Source organism: Trichechus manatus, unplaced genomic scaffold (genome assembly GCF_000243295.1).
Source record: "Trichechus manatus latirostris isolate Lorelei unplaced genomic scaffold, TriManLat1.0 scaffold00104, whole genome shotgun sequence".
NCBI classification, from domain to species: Eukaryota; Metazoa; Chordata; class Mammalia; order Sirenia; family Trichechidae; genus Trichechus; species Trichechus manatus.
Genome location: NW_004444040.1, coordinates 1,474,695 through 1,481,482, shown reverse-complemented (window position 1 = coordinate 1,481,482; position 6,788 = coordinate 1,474,695). Strand labels below are relative to the sequence as shown.

The window sequence follows — 6,788 nt, the reverse complement described above, 5'->3', positions numbered from 1 at the left end:
TTGTTGGGCTTTTTTTTTAGAGCTCCAGCAGCCATTCTGGATCCTGCCATGACCTGGAAAATAACCCAGTAGAGAACTAGAAAGAGCCGAGGCTCTCTGACGACAATGTTGAGCTGCTGTATCAGCCCTACTAAACTTCCTATTTCTATTACATGAGAAAGAAATAAACCTATTTTATCTTCTGATATATGCAACCACCCAATCCTGATACAGTCAGTTATAAGGAATAAGACAACTGACTTGTCATATTATGATTTGTGGTGATCTAGGAATTGGAATGATGAGGGTGCTCTGGAATGCATTTTCCTCAGCGCTGCTGCTATTAAGTACAATGCTGCACACATTTGCTAAAGAAAACATGTTACAAGGAATCAACACTATGAAGTCCCCACTAGCAATGGAGAGCTCACCTAATCCCCAGAGTTTAGGCTTTGGCTGTGATAGCTTCCATTAAGAGTCTTTCTATTCAAAATTAAGCATTCAATATTCAATACATTATTACTGATAAGATTATGAACAAATGTCAGGCCATATTATCTCAATATTCTACACATATTATTTCAGTTAAATCTCAACAGAAACTCCAAGAGTTAGTCTTCTTACTCTCATTTTGCAGATAAAATGAGAAAAGGACACACAGCTGGTAAGTTGTAGGGGTAGGATTCAAACCCAACACTATCTGACTTTTCTTCACATATATTATCACTATTTGATCCCTCAGAACCTTAAAGACTAATGAAGAAATAGATGTCTTCTCAATGCCAATTCAATTAATTGATCATTATTTCCACTGTATAGATTTCTAAACAAAGGAATAGTGATTTTTTTTTTTTTTAAATAAATGTGCTCAGGCTATTCAAGATAAGAACACTGACTTTTAGATATCCAGTATCTATGACTGTTCAAGTAGTAGTCGAGACTTTAAGTAAACTCATCTCTTTTGCAGACATAATGCTATCTGTAAGAAAGAGATTCATTCAGCTCTCAGCCTTACTGAGGAGTCTCTCAGATGCGGGAGCAACAAAGAAGCGGTAGCTGCGATTGTTAAAGATTCTGCTCTGGGCCTTTTCCTAGAGCTGTTCAGTTTTCTCTGATTTGAAGAAAAGGCATCTAGAAGGAGGGTGCAGTCCCTTCAGCTAATTGTTCACTCAACCAACATTACATTATTATTAAGAACAGGAACTATTTTTTATAACTACAGTCTTTGGCTGCATGCTATGTGTGAGGCACTTGCACTCAGCATTTTATATACTTTAACCCATTTAATCCTCACAACTGTCTCATGAGTTAGGTACTATTTTCCCCTTCTATAGATGAAGAAACTAAAGATCACAGAAGTTAAGAAATTTGCTCAAGGCCACATATCTAATAATAGACAACTGGGATTCAAATTCAGGGCTTTTAGAACTCCAAAGGTCATGTTCTTCCCTTTATGCTTCACCAGATACTGGGGATACATGGAAGATTAGATAGGGGCATTTTCATGACATTCACTGACCAGTAGTGAGGTACAAATAAGCGATTTACTGAAATCCTGAATCACCACCTGCCATAAATACGTTAGTTAATTAATACTAAGGTGAGGTGGGGAAACTGCAGACCAGAGAAGGAATTTTCAGGCGAGGTGATGCTTCAGCTGAACTTGGGAGGATAAGGAAGTACTGGCCAACAGAAGGGTCAGACATAGTCATTCAAGCAGAGAGGACATAATGCGCCAGGGCTTGGAAGCTTGAAATAGCTATTGGATTCCAGGAATGGCAGAGTTGGGTAAAGCCATCAAGCAGGACTTTATTTGTTATATGAATGTGAAGATGGAAGACATGAAAGATTGGGCTCTGTGAGGATATGTGGGGGAAATGTAGGCGATGAGTCTGGAAGAAGCAGCAATCAGATCACAAAGGGGCCTGCAGGCCATGATAAAGAGTTTGACTTGCTACTGCATACACTGGGTGGTTGCCTGGATCAATCTGAAGTTTAGAAGCAATGACTGACAGTAGGGTGGAGGATGAACTAGTGGGACTGTCGGTAAGGAAGGCTCCTGACTGAAGCCTTTAGAAGTAATCTAAGCAATAAACCAAGGGAACCTCAGAGCAGGGCAGGAATATGTGGAAGAGACTGATGAGAAAATTTATACCAGGAGAACTGGTGACTTAACAATGAGATGCTGGAGGTAAAGAAGACCCACGTATCTAACCTAGGTGAATGGCAGTGCTATAAGCAGGAAGACAACCAGCTTTGGGGTATAAGATGGGGAAGTTGATGAGTTTAGTTCTAAACATGGGAGGGTGTAAGACACTACAGTAGACATTACGCCTATATGGTGGTAGAGGAGAAGAAGGGGACAGAATGTCAGGCAATGAAAGAACAGCTGTCATGGGAGCTAGGCAGTAAGCCAAAGATGGGAAGAAGACAGCTGTAAGAGTGACAAAAGCAGCACTAAATGAGCCAGGCAGGAGACATCTGACAAGCACAGGAGGCAGCAGTAGGTGGGTGCCAGTGAGTAAAAACTGATACATGTCACCAAGGGAGGGTGGAGTAGGAACAGTACACTGAATAGCTGCTAGTGAGAGAAAACTACTAAAGGGCCTTTGAAGAAGTCCTGTTGTTGTTGTGTGCTATCAAGCTGCTTCCGACTCATAGCAACCCTACAGGACACAGTATAACTGTCCCATAGAGTTTCCTAGGATGAAATCTTTATGGGAGCAGATCTCCAGGTTTTTTCTCCCACAGAGCAGCTAGTGGGTTCAGACCACTGACCTGTTGGTTAGCAGCCGAACACTTCACCACTGCATCACCAGGGCTCCTTGAAGACGTCCTAGAACACCAGAAGTCAACTTTAAGTACAGGTCCTCTTTTGAGAAAGGAAATGTGATAGATCCAAAACAAAGAGGATTCCACAAAATCAGTGGGACTGAGGCCCTAAAACGCAGCCCACTTCCATAGATGAAATTATATAGGGAATGAAACAGGACCACTAAGGCTGTGAAATAGATTCTTAAATTCTACTGCCCTTAAGTTACACCTATGGCAAGACTCAGTTTGGAGCCTGGAGAGAAATGAGCCTGGAGGCAGGGGGGTCAGTCAGATTACTGCAACAGGCAAACACAAGTAGGGGCTGGTATAAATTTATATTGCAGATAATTAAGACAATACTATGGACAAGTATGTGTTCTGCTTATAGCACATCTTGGTATATACTACTGGATATTTGAAACCAAAGTATTTTACAGGTTATCTGTATCAAATAAAAAGTAAAAACAAACCAGGAACAATGTTGAAAAAGAATAATAAAATGCAAGTAATCACTCTACCCAATGTTAAGACTTACTGTTTCTCTACTGTCATTAAGACAGTTTGGTACCGGCAGAGGGACAGACACATAAATCAACGGCACAAAACAGAGAATGCGGGGATAGGTCCACAAAAATATGCCCAAATAATTTTTGACAAAGGTGCAAAAGCAACTCAATGGAGACAGGATAGACTTTTCAACAAATGGTGCTGGAGAAATTCGACACCCATAGCAAAAAAAAAAAAAAGTGAATTTTCACCTAAAACCTCACACTTTATACAAACAATAACTCAAAAATGAAACAGACTTAAATGTAAAACACAATACTATAAAGCTTTTAAAAAAAACGACAAGAAAAAATCTTTAGGACCTATAACTAGGCAAAGAGTTCTTAGACTTGATAGCAAAAGCATTATCTATAAAAGAAACAACTGATAAATCTCTTCATTACAATTACAGACACTGCCCTAAACAACAGTTTAGCTCAACTAGTAAAGAATGTTCGCCTTCAGCAGTGTGTTCTTTTAAAGAATTATCTAATGAGATCAAACTGACAACAATCATTCTAAAACACAGAGAAGCTTAGGGGACAGAATCTAAGTTAATGGTGGTGAAACAATATGGGTAAAGACAGGGAGAATGGTGACACTATGAGAAAGATGTAACCAATGTCACTGAACTGTACATATAGAAAATGTTGAACAGACATATTTTTTGTTATGTATATTTTCACCAGGAAAAAAACCCAAAAAACACGTAGCACCTCTGCCTCCCTGTTTCTGTGGGAGGGTAGGGGCCTAACTTCTAAGGATGCCTTGTTCCACATTATAAAACTATCTTTTGTCTTAAAGATATGAAAAGTTTATTTTTCCTTTTGGATAAAGGCAATTAATGCATATAGGTGGCTACCTGAAGAGAAAACAGAGACACACACAGAGGGAATATGCCCATGTGAAGATGGAGAAAGAGACTGGAGTTATGTTGCCATAAACCAAGGAACACCAAGGATTGCCAGAAACCACCAAAAGATAGGAAAAGACAAGGAAGGATTCTACCCTAGACCCTTCAGAGAGAACATGGCCCTGCTGACATCTTGATTTCTGACTTCTAGCTTCCAGAACTTAAGAGAATAATTTTCTGTTGTTTTAAGACACCCAGGGTGTGGTACTTTTGTTATGACAGCCATAGGAAACTGATACAGCAACCAAGTGCGGTTTATCCCAGGGTCAACACAACATTCAAAAATCAATCACTCAATGCAATTCACCAAATTACAAAAGAAAACCCATACGATTACCTCAACAGATAAAATCCAACATCCATTCATGATAAAAACTCTCAGCAAACTAAAACATAGAAGGGAACGTCCTCAACTCAGTAAAGGGCATCTATGAAAAATCTACAGCTAACACTATATACTTAATGGTGAGAGACTGAACACTTTCTCCCTAAGATGAGGAGATAACCCACTGCCTTTGAGTTTACTCAGACTCTGTCTTGGTTATCTAGTACTGCTGTAAAAGAAATACCACAAGCGGATGGCTTTTAACAAAGAGAAATTTATTCTCTCATAGTAGGCTACAAGACCAAGGCATCAGTTCCAGGAGAAGGCTCTCTCTCTCTGTCAGCTCTGGAGGAAAGTCCTTGGGATGCACCAGTCTTCCCTTGGTCTCGGAGCATCTCACCAAAGGAAGCTCAGGTCCGAAGGATGCGCTCTGCTCTTGGCACTGCTTTCTTGGTGGTATGAGGTTCTCAACTCTCTGCTTGCTTCCCTTTCCTTTTATCTCTTAAGAGATAAAAGGTAGTGCAGGCCACACCCCAGGGAAACTCCCTTTACACTGGATCAGGGATGTGACCTGGGTAAGGGTGGTGTTACAATCCTACCCTAATCTGCTTTAACATAAAATTACAATCACAAAATGGAGGACAACCACACAATACTGGGAATCATGGCCCAGCAATATTGATACTCATATTTTTTGGGGGACATAATTCAATCCATGACAGACTCATAGCGACCCTACGGGACAGAGTAGAACTGCCCCACAGGGTTTCCAAGGCATAGCTGGTGGATTCAAACTGCTGACCTTTTTGTTAGCAGCCAAGCTCTTAACCACTGCATCAAAAATGAAATGGAACACATAAACATTGATATTCTAGGCATTAGTGAGCTTAACTGGACTGGTATTGGCCATTTTGAATCGGACCATCATAGGGTCTACTATGCCTGGAATGGCAAATTGAAGAGGAATGGCATTACATTCATTGTCAAAAAAAAAAACATTTCAAGATCTATCCTGAAGTACAACGCTGTCAATGACAGAATAATTATCTAGATGTCTACAAGGAAGACCAGTTAATACAACTATTATTCAAATTTACGAACCAACCACTAAGGCCAAAGATGAAGAATTTGAAGATTTTTATCAGCTTCTGCAGTCTGAAATTGATCAAGCATGCAATCAGGGTGTGTAACAGGCTGCATAAGCTCAATTACCACCATTGCTGAATAACTGATTCCCACCATTACTAGCCCCTGCTTTGTTTCATGATATTTTTTTCCTTTCTCCCTCCTTCTATTCCAGTAAGATTAACTGAAGTTTCTCCTTGGAGGGTGGCAGAACAAACTGATAACCCTCAAGCCCTAGAATTAACTCATTTGCAACATAAAAATCATGACTAAGGGTGCCAGATAACCTTCAAGGATTGCCAGTAAGAGGTTAACTCATCTGAGACGTGAGAAACGTGACCACCACGAAGACAAACTATAATCCTGTCCATATAAAACCTTCAGCCAGTCTCAAGTCGGGGAGACAAGTCTTTTGGAGGAGCTCATTCCCCTCTGTCTCCTGTATATCAATATACAATAAAACCCTCTTGCTGCTTACCTCATCCCTTTCTCAGTATTGGCTTTTGCGGTTAAGCGGCTCAGATCCACAATTTGCGGTAACAGGTGCACTGATAATTACTGGTGATTGGAATGTGCAAGTTGGAAACAAGAAGGATCAGAAGTCGGAAAATCTGGTCTTGGTGATAGAAATGGTATTGGACACTGCATGATAGAATTTTGCAAGACCAACGCCTTCTTCATTACAAATAACTTTTTTCAACAACATAAATGGCCACTATACAGATGGACCTTGCCGGGCTGAATACACAGGAATCAAAACGACTACATTTGTGGAATGGAATGATGGAAAAGCTCAATATTATCAGTCAGGACAAGGAAGGGCAGGGGCCGACTGTGGAACAGACCATCAATTGCTCATATGCAAGTTCAAGTTGAAGCTGAAGAAAATTATAGCAAGTCCACGAGATCCCAAGTATGATCTTGAGTAAATCCCACCTGAATTTAGAGACCATATCAAATAGATTTGACGCACTGAACACTAATGAATGAAAACCAGACGAGTTGTGAGATGACATCAAGAACATTATATATGAAGAAAGCAAGAGGTCATTAAAAAGACATAAAAGAAAGAAAAGACCAAAATGG

At 40.1% G+C, this 6,788-nt stretch overlaps 1 protein-coding gene across 5 annotated transcripts in view; it reads right to left on the bottom strand.

The window, feature by feature from the left end:
* The window catches only part of PTPRA (protein tyrosine phosphatase receptor type A), a 167,372-nt gene that overhangs the window by 85,921 nt on the left and 74,663 nt on the right, over nucleotides 1-6,788 (bottom strand). The window contains exon 1 of one of the 5 annotated variants that reach the window (XM_004383015.2): nucleotides 2,758-2,802. The exons of the other annotated variants lie outside the window; for them this stretch is intronic. The gene's annotated coding sequence lies outside the window, so the exon portion shown is untranslated. Of the gene's footprint in view, nucleotides 1-2,757; nucleotides 2,803-6,788 lie in introns of those variants that run through there. 5 annotated transcript variants of the gene reach the window in all.